Source organism: Rattus norvegicus, chromosome 2, assembly GCF_021556685.1.
Source record: "Rattus norvegicus strain SHRSP/BbbUtx chromosome 2, alternate assembly SHRSP_T2T, whole genome shotgun sequence".
In the NCBI taxonomy this organism is placed as follows: domain Eukaryota; kingdom Metazoa; phylum Chordata; class Mammalia; order Rodentia; family Muridae; genus Rattus; species Rattus norvegicus.
The window spans coordinates 185,043,347-185,059,694 of record NC_141535.1 but is presented as its reverse complement, the minus strand read 5'-3'; the positions used below and the strand labels follow the sequence as shown (position 1 = coordinate 185,059,694).

The window sequence follows — 16,348 nt, the reverse complement described above, 5'->3', positions numbered from 1 at the left end:
GGTTGTTTTAATTTAATTTAATTCCTGATAATGGTTTTATAGAACTCCCAAACTGATCCAAGTAATCTCAAGCCCCCTACAGAATAAAAGCAGCGAATGGCGCTGTAAAACCTCCATGTGTCATGGGCTAATTGCACTAGGAAAAGAAAACAGGCTTGGAACAAATTTATGATCAAAGAAAACACTCCTTCTTGGTTAGGAATGAAGCCACTATCTAGAAACAAAAGGTCATCAACTGGAGATGGACAATTTATTGTAGGTGCAAGGACAGAAAATAAAAGATCGACTAGCTTATCTATAAAAGACTTCAAAATAATAAGACACAAGGCAGAAAGGATATGTGGGGGGGGGCTGGGAGTGGGGGGAGAGGCTGTTCTTTGGAGAAACCCCCAAAGTCGTGTGTTGTCTGGAAATGAACGGTTCAGTTCACAGGTTAGCAGTGGCAGCTTGATCCTCTTGCGAACACTTCAGATACACTGAAATCCAGTTCGGTAGTCAGGATAGCAAACAGGAACTAGCAGCAATGGCATGACCTAGCACAGGCAGCCAGGCCTCAGCCTCAGCACGAGTCATCAGGAGGGACCAGAAGTTCTCAGCTGTGCTTATCTCCCCACAAGTGTTGTACAGCCAGCTCTGTTGCAAGCCAAGCTCAACCCCCATCACTGTCCATCGAGTCCTTTTGTACTCTTTCCAAACATCACCTGTCCTCCAAGGTCTTGCCTCAGCATGTGTGTTCATCTGACATCACTCTGCCAATCAGTCAGAGTCCCCAGAAGTGGCAAGAAACTGCAGCACACCACCAGAAGTTTTTGGATGCATTTCTCTCTATGGAGTCCCAACAAATGGAGCTCAATACGCAAATGTAAGGTCAACTAATACATTCACGTCATTAGACAAGAATTCTTCATCATGTGTCCTGTGTCCTTTCACATGCTTGCTTGACAAAGCCAACTAAGTCAACCGGTTCTCCAGGGAGGGAGTGAGGGTTAAAAAGAAAAAGACAGGGGTTGGGGATTTAGCTCAGTGGTAGAGCACTTGCCTAACAAGCACAAGGCCCTGGGTTCGGTCCCCAGCTCTGAAAAAAAAAAAAAAAAGAAATTTAAAAAAAAAAAGAAAGAAAGAAAAAGACAATTAGACAACACTGTAGGATGACCCCAGCCAGTTCTGAGGCTGAAGTGGGTTTATTTATTACCAGTCTGCTTTTATACCATTTTAATTAAATGCAGGTAATAAGGTCAGTTCTAGGTTAAGGAACAAACAGGCACTAAACACAAATAGTCAAGGAACAAGCAAGGCAATACTCAAAGCCCTGTGATCACTGTTTCTAGGGCTTATCAGGATGACCACGCTATCTGAGCCTACTTCCCTGTCCTAGCCCAAAGTCAAATTCTTACCTGAAGCCTACTTCTTTGTTGTAACCCAAAATCAGATTCCTCTCTGAGCTGCTTCCCTGTTCTGACTCACTGTCAAATTCTTGCCTGAAGTCTACTTCTTTGTCCTGGCCCAATGTCAAATTCCTGCCAACATTCTAGAAGCAGCCCTAAAATCTCTCCACACTTGTTTTAGCAGAACATCCTCTCTCCTGCTTCTGTTTCAGCAAAGCATTCCTTCAGGAGTCTGCCTTAGCCTTTCACCTGTGTCCATTTCAGCTAAAGTTTCCTTCATGTGTTTGCCCCAGTAAAACACCATCCAACTGACTTTCCAAAGAACTCTTAAGTTTCCACTTCATGCTTCACTTCTTTTTTTATTTCCCTTTCTCTCTGGATCACGAAGAGTTAAGGAATTCCTAGCCTCTCATCTGGCCAGTGAGGGGCCTCTAAATCAAAAAATAAAGAGCACACTTAACTAAGTTTCTTTTCTTAATGCTTGTGCTATCAGCAGGAGTTAATTACCAGAAGCCATCAGTTGTTGGCCCTAGAATAGCAAAAGAGAGTTAAAGAGCCAAAAGTCAGCAGCTTTTTGGCCCCTGCTGATACAAAATATCACCTACCTTGCTGCCTTCCTCAGTCTACCTGGATGCTGAGCTGAAACTCAGCAGGTCCTGGGACCCAAACCCAGGTCCTCTACAAGAGAGACTGAGCCATCTCTCCAGCTCTAGTTGGAGAGGTTATTTTTATCAAACTTCTCTCAACAAAACTTCCTTGCTTAAATGTCTGCTGTGCATCCCCTTTAAGCCCCGGAGGATCTTCAGTCTTTCTGTAAAGGTTCTGTTTGACATTATTTTCTTTTTTCTCCTTTTGTGGTTCTTCCTCCTCTGGATTTGCTCAAGCTTTGGCTCTTTCTCAAGGCTTGGTTCATAGACCTCCATTTTCTGGGTTTCCTTTCTTTGATGGGGTTTCATCTTGTGTGTTTCTCTCACCTTCTTCTTTGCTCCTTTCTGCCTATTCATCTTCAATTACTTCCAGTGCAGAACTGGTCTGTGGCTTTCTCCACTGTTTTAACATTGAGCATTGCAAAAGAACAATCTTGCAGACTGCAGGATTCAAGCAAGCTCTCTTTTCTTTATGCTGGCCTCACACAAGACCACATACAGAGATGAAGGGAGCTGGTTCCCAGATGGAAACCCCATGTGCCTGTGTCTCAAGCCTGTAGAAGCCAGAAGAATGTCAGATCCTCTGAAACTAGAGTTACATAGAGTTCTGAGCTGCTATGTGTGTTGTGGAAAACAAACCCAGGTCCTATGCGAGAACAAGGACTGCTGAACACTCAGCCACCGTTTTAGCCCCAAAGTGTGTTTCTTTAAGGGATAGTGTGTCTTATTGATAGGAAGCAGCATGGGACATAACCTATGCGCATAATATCAACACTTTGGAAATGGAGACAGGAGAATAAATGGTTCGACATTAGCCTTGCCTCCCTAGTGAGTTTAGTTTGAGGCCAGCCTGAGAATGAGGGAGAAAAAAAAATCAAAAATTTAAAACCAGCTACACAATGAGATCCTCTCAAAGAAGTAAAGAAAGGAAAGAGGAGGAAGAGGAGGAGGAGGAGGAGGAAGAGGAGGAAGAGGAGGAGGAAGAAAAGGAGGAAGATGAAGGGAAAAGAAAAGAAAAGAAAAGAAAAGAAAAGAAAAGAAAAGAAAAGAAAAGAAAAGAAAAGAAAAGAAGGGGGGCTAGAGAAATGGCTGGGGGCTGATGAAATGGCTCAGCGGTTAAGAGCATAGGCCGACTATTCTTCCAGAGGTCCTGAGTTCAATTCCCAGCAACCACATGGTGGCTCACAACCATCCGCAATAGGATCTTAACCGTCCCACTTGAGCCTGTGTTGAAATTGTACGATATAATCTGTCTCTGCTGAAGGAAGGGAGCGAGAGCAGGAAAGCACCTTGTGGTTTACAGCACACTCAACCTGCCAGCATGATCAGGATTGAGCTTTGAGGCCAGCGTTGCAAAAATAAGGAATGTGGGATGGAGCACAGTGAGACAGCTTCTGCGTTCATGAGCAAGTTCACACTGGACACACTGGGGAAGGATGCTTCATACTGCCCCACCCCAGTAGGAGGAGTCAGAGCCATCGCACTGCTCGGATGGCCTGCAACTGAAAGTGTACGGATTGTTTACTTCTGAATTTTCCGTTCAATAGGTTTGGATCATGGTTGACTGCAGCCTAAGGAACTAAAAACCCCAGAGAGTGAAACATGGGCCAGCGAGACAGCTCCATGGGTAAAAAGGCACTCAGTGGCTAAGGACTCTTCTACCCAAGTCTGATGGCCTAAATATGATCTCCAGGACTATAGTGAAATCGTAACAAAGGGACAGTAGTTATTTTTAGTATATATGGATAGCAAAACTCATGCACACTCAAGGCTCTTCTGTCAAAGGGCATGGCGTTTGCGTATACCTGTGTACAACCTCTATTTTTTGTGTGCGTGTAATTGTAAATGTGTTCAGGTGAGAGTAGTCAGCATTGTCTATAAGTTTACTTTAGCTTCATGACAAACTATCTTAGTGAATGCTGAATCCTGAATGCTGGGACTAAAGTCATGCACCACCATGTAGGGCTTCCAAATTCATGATTTGTAATATCAGAAAAAATCATTAATATTTTCTCAAAGGGAGTTACAGCGATGACTCAGTGGTTAAGAGCACCCAGAGGGGCTTGAGAGATGGCTCAGTGGTTAAGAGCAGTGACTGCTCTTCCAGAGGTCCTGAGTTCAAATCCCAGCAACCTCATGGTGGCTCACAACCATCTGTAATGGGATCTGATGCCCTCTTCTGGTGTGTCTGAAGACAGCTACAGTGTGCTTATATATAATAAATAAATCTTTAAAAAAAAAAAAAAAGAGCACCCAGATTCTATTCCCAGCACCCACATGGTACCTCAGAACTGGCTAGGACTCTAGTTTCAGAGGATCTGATGCTATCTCCTGACCCCTACGGATTACTGAACAGGTGTGGTCACACACATACACTTAAAGAGAGAGACAAATAATTTTTTAAAGATATTGTAGATTATACAAGTCCTTGGTCATCTAGAGTTTATTTTCCAACACAAGATAAGTTTCACTATTCATCACACAGGAAAAATGACTAACACATTATTGAAAACATTTCAAACCACATCCAAGTGTTGCAACAGAATTAGTAAATTCTTTCCAGAGCTTAAGGCAACTGAACCCAACTCCTACTTCCTCTCGAGTTGAAGCATTCAACTTTTGAGTGACTCTGTGTTTTCACCATCCCCAGGGTGTTCTTACACTGCAACCGGCAACCCCCACTCTCACTCCCTGACACTCGTCAATCGTCAATCTCTGTCCTATCGTCACCAACCCTTTCACCTTAACAGCCAAGCGTTGTCTTATTTTGTTGAGACCCACCTACAGCCTACTCCTCCCCTTTTCCTACCAATCAGGCTAGAGGTTCCCTTCCTGGAACTGACTGGCAACTTGAATTTACCCACATGTTCACTGTCACCTTCTCCGGGTGGGTGGAGGCATTCCCCACGATCAACAACAGGGTCGGCTCAGACAGTTTCTGATCTTCTCCTCCGAGAGATCATCCCCCAATTTGGTGTCCCAGCCTCCCTCTAGTCAGACAGTGGTCCTGAATTCATCTCCCAAATTTCTCAAACTCTGTCTATCTAAAGGCCCTAGACATCCCCTGGCATTTTCATATTCCCTACCAACCCCAGTCTTCAGGTAAGGTAGGAAGAACTAACCACTCCCTAAAAACCACTCTTGTCAAACTGTCACAGGAACTTCACCTTGACTGGGTAAAACCCCTAGCTCTGGCTCTTTTTAGGCTACAAGCTCTCCCCAGGCAACCTTTTTTTTTTTTTTTAAGATTTATTTATTTATTTTTCATGTATATGAGTACACTGTAGCTGTCTTCAGACACACCAGAAGAGGGCATCAGATCCCATTACAGATGGGCGTGAGCCACCATGTGGTTGCTGGGAATTGAACTCAGGACCTCTGGAAGAGCAGTCTGTGCTTTTTTTTTTTTTTTTTTTTTTTTTTTTTTTCCCCCGGAGCTGGGGACCGAACCCAGGGCCTTGTGCACTCTACCACTGAGCTAAATCCCCAACCCCTCAGTCTGTGCTCTTAACCACTGAGCCATCTCTCCAGCGCCCCTAGGCAACCTCTTTTAATCTTACCTTTGAACTCATGTATGGATGTCCGGTCCTAGGTCCTTGTCTTCACCTAAATGCTCTCCCTTCCCTGATCACCTACCTACTCGCCCTCATTACTTTGCCACCTCTACTCTCTCCTATGGAACTTTGCTGACCACTATCTACCACAGTCACACACTGTTTCCTGCCCACTGCCTCTCTCTCTCTCTCTCTCTCTCTCTCTCTCTCTCTCTCTCTCTCTCTGTCCCCCATAAATGGCAGGGTCCCTTTCAAGGTAATTCTCATGACTCTTACAGTTGCTAACCTCGAGGGACTCTCTGGGTCCACTTGTTGTGGATTGATGTCTATATGCAGGTGAGGGCAGGCACAAGATAAGGCAAGACCTGTGATTGGGCAGTGAAAAAATAAGGCAGGCACAGTTTTGAAGAAGGGAGAGAGAGAGGAGAGAAGAAGGGAAGATGGAGGAGGACCAAGATGATCCACCCCTGTGTGGCTTTAAACAGCCACAGGTAGCTATGAATATCTTATAAGGGATGGATTATTACAGGACAATTTGTCTTATCTAGGTGGGCAGTTTATATCAATATCAATTGGCTCTGAGTTTATTGTGTGGACATTCTGTGGGGTGAGAATTTGCTGATATAAATCTGATTGATAAAGTACAAACTTCTAGAGTTTTGATTTTAACAGGTTACTGGGAGTTGTGACTATAACTACAGGGGGCAGTTATTGGGAATGTGAACAGAGTCCACAGTCGAGAAGGCAGCTGCTGTTGGGGCCAGAGAGGCGTTAGCCTTAAAGGCAGAGAGACCACCAGGGACAGAGGTAGCGTGGCATGGTGCTTGGTGTCCTGCTTCTCTTTTTTATTATTTACTGCAACAACCTGTCTCACCTTAAACCTTTCGCCCCTTCACCTCAAAATGACTCCTCTTTCTACACATCGACCCCAACAGGACCCTACTCTCTTAAGCTCCAGAAGGCGTTGAGACCACCCACCTTGTCCTCAATCCTAGGAAAATGAGACTCTACTTCAGCAGCTGCACTCGACCCCACTAGAGATTCAAGGTTCAAGAAACCCCCACTGATAACAGTCTTTCCAAATAAGGAAATAAGGCCAGGAAACTGCTCCATAGCCGATGCCAGGAGCGGATCCAAATTGCTGTCATTCCTATATCCACTATCTCATCTAAATATTATGGCCTCTTTGTCTCCTCTTTGATCAGACGAAAGATGACTGTCAAAGAACAGCCAGGAGAATATGGGGGCTGCCTATATTGGTCTTGCCAGATACATATGCTAGAATCACAGACCAATCACTTCTTCTATCAACAGCACAAGACCCTCTTTTTCTATATACAAGACCCACGGAATCCCAGCTGGGAAACAGGAGCTGTTGTTTAAGCTCTACCATAAAAATCAATCCGGGACCCCAGTAAGTACTATTCACATCCAGAGAAAATATGTCTCAATTGCCCAATCTCTAGATGTCAGAAAATAGGAGAAGTAATCATACTTCCTTGACATCCCCCATCATAAATGATACTAACCTGTCATTTCACCTTCTGCTTCAGACTCTGACCTCGGTCTACCAACTCCTTAAATTCACCAGACCTAGTTGTTTTAAAGACTGCTGGCGAGGAGACAGACGGAGAGAGGGGAGAAGCCATGGCAGGTGATGTTAAGATTCTGCTCTGCGTATTTACAGCTTCTTCATATGTGCTGGGGAAGAGGAGGACAAACACCCAGATATTCCAATAAGGTACCTCAATTTTCCAACATGTCCCTACCGTCCCTTAAACCTACAACAGAACTGAGCAGAAGTGATTTTCTGAAGAATACCTTGTCCTTGCTGCTATTTCACAGTCTCTACAAGAGCAGCAAGCAGAAGAGAGTGCTACTCCTTCAGCCCTGGCTCCTGGGAGACCGTGCTGGCTATGGACCTAATCCGTAACAGCGTAACAGCGGTGGCTGAGTTCAGCCTCAGGAAATGAATAAATGTTCTTTTGTGGTTTTTCGGAAAAAAAAAAAAAAGACTGCTGGCTATGTGTACCCCTTGGAACTAACAATCGCCACTTACAGCTTCTCCAGTGACCCTGCTGAGCAACTTCACCTCACCTTTTATCAGCTGCCCTGCCTCCGATGCTGACATGACCCAAGACCTTTTCTCTCTCACTCTCTCCGGAGTGGTAGACTGTTTTAAGACATCGGGGACATGCTCTGTGGGAACACTAAGCTCCCCAATCTGCAACAGGACCACCCTTGATACCTCATCTCTGCCACAGTGCCCCGCAGTCCAAAACTTGTCAGTCCTCTGTGGCACTCAAGTATATCACCGCCTACCTGCCAGCTGGTCAGGAGTTTGCACGTTGGTGTTCCTTTTCTCTGAACTAGGAGTAATTCATGGAAAAGAACCTCTGCCAATCCCAGTTGTAGACACAATACCTGTCCAACATGACAAGAGGGCAGTTCTGGTTGTGCCACTCCTGGTCGCTGTGGGAATAGCTATAGGTGATGGTGCGGGAACGGCAGGGTTGACTCTTCCCTAGCCCTAAACAAAAGTTCTCTCCTCAGCTTAACAACGACTGTCGAGAAGTGACCCAAACCATGCTCACCATCTAAAAGCAAATGGTGCTTCAGAACCGATGGCTGTCCTTACGGCTAAAGAAGATGGTCTTTGCCCGTTTCCCCAAGAAGAATGCTGTTTCTACATCAACGAATCTGGGATAGTAAATAAAATTCCAGCAGCTACAATCAGACATCCAAAGACACAGGGAACTGTGTGAGGCCTCTGATTCCTGAATTCTCGAAAACCCTATATGGAAATGGATGCTCCCCCCCCTTTTTTTTAAAGATTTTATTTATTCATTTTATATATGAGTACACTGTCACTGTCTTCAGACACACCAGAAGAGGGCATCAGATCTTGCTACAGATCGGTTGTGAGCCACCATGTGGTTGCTGGGATTTGAACTCATGACCTCTGGAAGAGCAGTCAGTGCTCTTAACCACTGAGCCATCTCTCCAGCCCGGATGCTGCCCTTCTTAATGCTTCTTCTCCTCGTTTTTCTGGCTTTACCGTTTGCTCCCTGCCTCATTAACCTTACCTTCACACTCCTTCAACAACAAATTCAAAAGAATTCTAGGCAGTCAGTTCCTTTTACAGGACTACCAGCCACCGTCCACAGAGGAGCCTGATTCCAATGACTATCAAGTGGGTCCGAAAGTCAGCTGTACCCCAAAATTGACGACACCCCTAGACAGCAGGAAGCAGTTTAAAAGATCCAATGCCCCTAGTCCCCTTTTACCATCAGTTTCCCCCTCCCCACTTTTCCTCTCTTTATGATAAGAAAAAAAGGAGGTACGTTAGCATGTTTTAGTCAGGGTTTTTATTCCTGTACAAACAGCCTGACCAAGAAGCAAATTGGGGAGGAAAGGGTTTATTCAGCTTACACTTCCACATTGCTGTTCATCATCAAAGGAAGTCAGGACTGGAACTCAAGCAGGTCAGGAAGCAGGAGCTGATGCAGAGGCCATGGAGAGATGTTACTTACTGGCTTGCTACCCTTGGCTTGCTCAGCTTGCTCTCTTATAGAACCCAAGACCACCAGCCCAGGGATGGCACCACCCACAATGGGCTCCCTCCCCTCTTGATCACTAGTTGAGAAAATGCCTTACAGTTGGGTCTCATGGAGGCATTTCCTCAACTGAGGCTCCTTTCTATGTGATAACTTCAGCTTGTGTCAAGTTAACACACAAAACCAGCCATTGCATAGCATCAGAAGCTGTTTACAGCAGCCTCTGAAGCCTTCGATAACATCACCTCTAGGCAACAGGACCCGCCTGCATCTGTTGCCATGGCAACTGTCGCATGCCCTGTGCATGTGTTATCTGTGTTACCTGTATCACCTGCTAGTCATCACCTACATTACCTACGTCATGGCCCAGATAAAAGACACAGACCCCAACCTGTCTCCTCTCTTCCTTGCTTCTTCCCAACTTTCAATAAAGACCTCCCAAAGTGAGAACTGTGCTGGCTTGGTATGATCGGTCCAGGAATGCACTGCTTTTCAACTAACAACGTGAGCCCCTAAAAAGAAAATGAATAAAAGGTAAATTTTAGGGGTTGGGGATTTAGCTCAGTGGTAGAGTGCTTGCCTAGCAAGCGCAAGGCCCTGGGTTCGGTCCCCAGCTCCGAAAAAAAAGAAAAAAAAAAGTAAATTTTAAGCTAAGGTGGTGGCACACAGTTTTAATCTCAGCATTTAGGAAACAGAGGCAGGTAGCTTTGTGTGAGTTCCAGGCCAGCCTGCTCTACGTAAGGAGTTCTAAGCCAGACATAGGGAATTCCAGGCCAGCCAAACCTATATAATGAAACCTTGGCTCTAAATCAATAAATAAGATACATTTCAAAAACAAAAATCCCAGCAGCCAACATCTCCTAGGTTCTTCTTCATTAAAGCTAGGCTTAACAAATTCCCAAGTGAGGTTAATTCAGAGATCCACTGTGTAGCCCAAAAGGCTGACTGCTGACCCATACTCCACTACTGTGGGGCTTACATAGGAGGAATTATCTGCATATTAGCCTCCGCTTGCTGTCTTTTTTTTTTTCTTTTTTTTTTTTTTTGGTTCTTTTTTTCCGGAGCTGGGGACCGAACCCAGGGCCTTGCGCTTCCTAGGCAAGCGCTCTGCCACTGAGCCAAATCCCCAACCCCCTCCGCTTGCTGTCTTAGTCATTGTTCTATTGCTGTGAAGAGACACCATGACCACCACAACTCTTGTAAAGGGAAGCATTTAATTGTGGGCTTGTGGACACTTTCAGAGGCTTGGTCCTTTATCATGGTGGGGAGCATGGTGGCAGACATGGTGCTGGAGAAATAGCTGAGAAATCCTGGTCCACAGGCAGAGAGAGACTTTTGAAACCTCAAAGCCCACTGCCAGTGACAAGCCTTCTACAAGGCCACACCTCCTAATCCTTCCCTAACAGCCTGTCACCTGAGGACCAAGCATGCAAATATATGAGCCTATGGGGCCCATGTTCATTCAGACCACCACAGCTACCCACTCCTGGCAGAGTTACGTAAGTATTCTTTTTTGCTGATCACGGCTCCAATTCAATCTAGTGGATCATTTTCCTACTTACCACGGGAGTGTTGGAAACTTGATTCTGTTTTAGCTGAAGTATTCATGAACCCTCGGAATTCAGTGTGCACGGCAGAAGGGACCCAGCAAACGAACCTCTCTGCTTTCCTAGGAGGGGGTGTTAAAGAGAGAGAGGCTGCCAAGAGGAGGGGACTGACCTAGGGAGTGTTGGAAACTTGATTCTGTTTTAGCTGAAGTATTCATGAACCCTCGGAATTCAGTGTGCACGGCAGAAGGGACCCAGCAAATGAACCTCTCTGCTTTCCTAGGAGGGGGTGTTAAAGAGAGAGAGGCTGCCAAGAGGAGGGGACTGACCTAGCAACAGACAACAAACCTGGCCTCTGATGTCCCAAAGGTAAGCACTGCCCGAGTCACCCTCGCTGGGTAAAACCCCAGGAATTCTGAGTTTAGCAGTGCCTCTCATAAGCTTGAAACATGGGAGGAATTGCTAGAAGTGTAAAAGTTTGTTTTAGAAATGGAAACATTCATCTGAGGAAGGATGAGCCTCTTGGCTGTGGCCTCTTTTGGATTTAAGGACATGCCGTAAGAAACTTTCATTATCTCTAGACAACATGTTGCATGCCTGTATTCTCATACTCAGAAAGCTGAGGCAGCAGGATCACCTTGGGTTTTGGGCCATTCTAGGCTACACAAATATACTAGGCCAGCCCAGGACTACAGAGTGCAACCCTATTTCAAAATACAAATCCAAAGTCTCCACAATTATTTCTTCACCACCTCTCCCTTCCAAGTTATTACAGCCACGAGAAAAAGCAGGATTATAAAAGGAAAAGAGGAAGGGGTGGAGGTGTGGTGTGTATGGGAAGGGGTGTGGGCCCATGCTGAGGCATTCCTTTCCCCTGTTTATTTAGGGCATGAAGAGGGGAGTTGAGGGGGTAGTAGAGACAGAGAAAGACAGAGGGTGGAGATAGAGAGGAGTAGAAGCTGGCCATGAGCACATGGAGAGAGGTAGGAGGGGAGTGGAGCCGGGGAAAGAAGGGGAAGAGGGTAAGGGAGCAGGAGGGAGAGGAGATGGGGTGGGGGGCAAGCAGCCCCTTTTATAGTGAGTCAGGCACACCTGGCAGTTGCCGGGTAACTGTGGGGTGGAGCCTAAACGAAATGCCTATACCTCCCAAGGACTGGTAAACTACTGCAGATGTCGAAGATGAAGGAACCTTGGAAGAAAACACAGGAAGCAATCTTTCCGTAGACTGACTTTGCATGAGATCTAAATATCTTACCATTGCAGGACCAAGGTCAACACTAACCAATATATTCACATCTCACCTTCTTTTCTCTACTCTAGTCCTGAGCAGTGATATTTGGGCCAAATGAAACAGTAAGCTACAAAAACAAAACAAAACAAAAACAAAAAACTACAGTAGAATCTCTCTTAGGAAAACAAATTTTGACTATGCCATTTTTAATTCTATATCTATCAAAGAAATCCTCCCCCCCCCCCCCTTTGAGATGGGGTTTCATTCTGTAAGACTCACTGTCCCTCACTATCTAGGTCAGGCTGGCCACAAACTCCAGGTGAACCTCCTACCTCTGCTTCCTGATGCTGGACTACAGGTGTCAGCCAACATGCCCTTCAAGAAAAACTACATTTGCCTGGGTGGTAACTCACACTGGGGATTTAAGCCTTCAGGAGGCCAGAGTAGAATTCCTGGAAATATGAGGCCAGCCCTACTGCACAGTGAGTTCAAGGCCAGCAAAAAAGACACATAGCAAACCCTGACTTAAAAGCCTGCCTCAGGCAGTGTAAATAACAAGTATTTCTGTCCGAAAAAGGCTCCTCAGGAGCTCATGAAACTGGTTCCCATCTGCCAAAAAGAGCAATTTTTTATAACTCTAGCAGATGGGCGCCTATCAGCACAACATGGCTGCCCTTCAGGCTTCCTCAGTATCACAAGTACCTGTTACCTCTTTCGAAGGCCATGGCAGCATCTTAGCCTTTCCATCCTCTGGTCTCCATCTCTTGCTGTCCCCACTAGTCACCCCCAGTCTCCCTCTCTCACAGGCAGCCCTGGCCATGTCTGGCCTGCTGGCCATGTTCATCCTTTCTTTCTTCATTTTAGAGACTTCAGATGCCTCTATCCTCGCTCTCATATCTGTAATAAAAACTTGTACCATGTCCTTTAGGAGCAGCCACATTGCAGTTTCTTTACAGTTTTTTATTTTGTTTTATCTTGAGACAGGTTGTCACACTGTAGCCCACACTGGGCTGGAGCTTTTTCTTTCTTTCTTTTCTTTTTCTTTTAAGATTTATTTATGTTTATGAGTACACTGTAGCTGTCTTCAGACACACCAGAAGAGGCATCAGATCTCTTTACAGATGGTTGTGAGCCACCATGTGGTTGCTGGGAATTGAACTCAGGACCTCTGGAAGAGCAGTCAGTGCTCTTAACCGCTGAGCCATCTCTCCAGCTCCTGGAGCTTCCATTGTAAAATTCATTTATATCCTCCTTCCTCTGCCTTGGAAATGCTTGATTAAAGACATGGCTTCCAACAATTTGTTGGCTTTTTTTCCCACTTAACAATTACTTTAGATCTGAGTGTGGTGGCTCTCACATGCAATCTTAAATTTTAGCTAGTTGAGATAGGCACGTTACCACAGGTTCGAGGCTGCAAGGCAAGTATAATGTTAGGACCAATGTTGGGGTTTAAGTCTCTGCTCTCGTTCATACATAACACACCAAGCCAACATGGTTCCACGCGAAGAGGTTTAATGAGAGAAGAGTAGCAGAGGTGATCAGTAAAGGAGGCCAGCCATGGGCATGTGAAGGGAAGGGGGGAGGGGGAGAGAAGGGACAGGGACAAAGAGGGCACAAGAAGAGGAAGAGCCAGAGAGAGCAAGAGGGAGAGGAGGGAGCAAGCAGCTCCTTTTATAGCTGGCTGTTGCCAGGCAACTGTAGGGCGGAGCATACCTGGCTGCTGCCAGGTAGCTGTGGGCGTGGAGCTTAGACAGAATACCAACATTTCCCCATTTTGGCTTAATTAAAAATGAAAAATTAGAAAGGCGATAGTGGAGCAGGAATAGGATAGTCGTGATCTCTGACTATTTCCTACTTGCTTTGAGGCGACGTTTCTCTAGGGGACCAAGGAAGGGCTATAGGGATGTTTGTCCAGTCTTGGAGTTGACTGTTTCCTTGTTGTCCAGGGTCTGTGGAACCATCTGAGGATAGGTCAGAAGGAACAGATCCAATGGAAGCGTCTGTGTCTGTGAGAGGAGACTGAACATCTGGAGGTGGTTTCTCTGGAGCTGTCCCGGGTGTAGTAAGCACCTGGACTTGACAAGATAAGATGCTGGAACACACACACACACACACACACACACACACACACACACACACACACATTATAGGCAGAGAACAAGATTAAGAGCATTTGGGAGAAAAGAAAAATGTTCTTTTTCTTAGATGTACATCTGAAACCCTTTGGAACAGGTCGTAAGTGGGAACGTTAGGCAGATGTACTTATCTGGGTGGAGTCGATTTGGTCCATGAGAGGTAGGTCTGAGTGGGTTTCCTGTAGCTTATTTTACAAAAGAGATAACAACGTGAGTTAACAACATGAACATTCTTTAAGATAAGCTTTTTGTGGAGCAGAAGGAAGAATATGTCCTACAGAACATGTCCTAGATGTCTTAATACAGTTTGCCATGACAAAAAGACAGATAGAAAGGGCTGGGGATTTAGCTCAGTGGTAGAGCGCTTACCTAGGAAGCGCAAGGCCCTGGGTTCGGTCCCCAGCTCCGAAAAAAAAAAAAAAAAAAAACCAAAAAAAAAAAAAAAAAAAAAAAAAAGACAGATAGAAAAAGCAGTTTCCAGATCCTCTTTGGAAAGACTGTTTGGCACCAGAGGGGTCCTGGACCTCCCAAACTCAGGGGTCTACCTGAGAAGCTGGTAAAGGAAGCAACATGTCTGTGTTAGTAGGTTGGTTGACTCGAAGGAGCAGAAGGGCTGCTGGCAAGCTTGAGTTTGGGCAAATGGGGGGAACAAAACAGAGGCTCCCAACTTAGCTAGAAGATCCCTTCCCAGTAAGGGGACAGGGCGTGTTGGCACTACCAAAAAGGAATGGGTGAGAAGTACACCCCTAAAAATGTAACTAAGCAGTGGGATTTGGTGAGGAAGGTAAGGTTACACTTTACCCAGACAATGGGGAAACAGGAGAGGGAAGTGGGTCCCCAAAACTCCGTTAGGACAGAGTAAATGGCCCCAGTGTCCAAGAGGAAGGAGCTGGGCTGCCCACATACCATGATGGTTACCCAGGGCTCTACTGGTAATGGCAGTGGTCAGGTCCAGGGAGCTCAGGCCCCTTCATTCATCCATTGCCAAACCTAGGAGATCCACTAGAGGGTTATCTGGATGTGATGTCCCTCTGTCCTGCACAACACGAGGGCAATCAACAGCCCAGTGTCTGTCCCTCTTGATGGCATCTAGGACATGGACATGGCCCCTTGGCTTGTGTAAGTTAGGGAAAGCCCTTATCCAATGACTTGTCAACATACCTGTAGCAGGATCCTGGTGGTCCCTTAACCTCAGAAGGCCATGAGTATTGGGCAGTGCCTGAGGCTGGTCCAGCATATGGCATTTTTGTCTGTGAGCCTTCTCATCACTTCTCTGGTGCACTTTGAAGGCCAGCACCAAAACTTCTGCCTGTGGAGTTAGGGGCCCCCTCTCTAGCTTTTTAAGTTTGTCTTTTAGGTCGGGGAAGTTCTGGGAAAAGAAATAGGTCATCAGAAGTTGCTTACCTTCTGGGTTTTCAGGGTCCAGATTAGGGTATTGCAATAAAGCCTTTGTAAGGCATTCTAAAAAGTGGGATGGGTTTTCCTGTTTTTCTTGAATGTTCTCTTGTAGTTTTTCAATATTCACTGTCCTGTTCCCAAACTCACCAGTGTTCCTCGGGAAGTCAAGACAGGGTAAGGATGAAAAATCACAGTGATGGGGAGGCCTCCTGGACTGACCAGCCAGTACCCAGGACACAGGTTACCTCAGCAGGATGTCATGGGAAGGGAAACACAGAGAGGGGTTAGACCAAAGGTATATGAATGTTTGGGCATAAAGAACTTTTTTTTCATTTACCAGACTGCTGGCATATGTATGAAAATCCCATAAAATTGAGGAATTCAGAGTGCCCTTATCTAATGAATATTGGGTCTAGACATTACTGCCTAAGTGTATCCATTTTGATATCCTCAGGTGAGGCATTAATTTTAATTTTAATTAGTTTTGAAATTCTCCAAAAGATATTCTAATGGTGTATTTGGGGTATGGTCCAAGAGAATTTCCCATTGGGGGAAGTCACCAATAATTCTCATCGGCGTCCCACGAAAAATTAATGGTAACGTAGCACTCTGCCAGGCCAGGTGTCTGAGTCGTCACTGGGGGGTATAAGTGATGGGTCCCAGACCCACCAGAAAGCGTTCCTATCCAGGCCGGGGATTTCGTGTTGGCTGCGAGAGGGAGAGTGAGGAACCGCTTTCGAGGGAAACTCTGCCCAATGATCAAGGTCCTATTGTGAATGTTAACTAAGGAAATTCGTGTGATCTCAGAAAAGCTGGCCAGGCTTTATTTGGGAAATTGGGATCTTCCTTGCCAACCGGAATAGACCTATCAATCTGCCGGAGTTTGTGCGGAAA

At 45.7% G+C, this 16,348-nt stretch overlaps 1 long non-coding RNA gene across 3 annotated transcripts; it reads right to left on the bottom strand.

Moving 5' to 3' along the window:
* Positions 1 to 231: 231 nt before the first annotated feature.
* LOC134485650 (uncharacterized) lies at positions 232 to 10,926 on the bottom strand. 3 transcript variants are annotated; one of them, XR_015676548.1, is made up of 7 exons: positions 10,706 to 10,803; positions 9,535 to 9,655; positions 9,019 to 9,086; positions 8,181 to 8,286; positions 7,909 to 8,010; positions 7,116 to 7,287; positions 232 to 1,075 (listed from the first exon to the last, which is right to left on the bottom strand). It is a non-coding gene; the product is annotated as an uncharacterized LOC134485650 (long non-coding RNA). The 3 variants fall into 3 exon arrangements; XR_015676547.1 differs by lacking the exon at positions 8,181 to 8,286 and having other exon boundaries at positions 10,706 to 10,814; XR_015676546.1 differs by lacking the exons at positions 7,909 to 8,010; positions 8,181 to 8,286 and having other exon boundaries at positions 10,706 to 10,926.
* Positions 10,927 to 16,348: the final 5,422 nt, after the last annotated feature.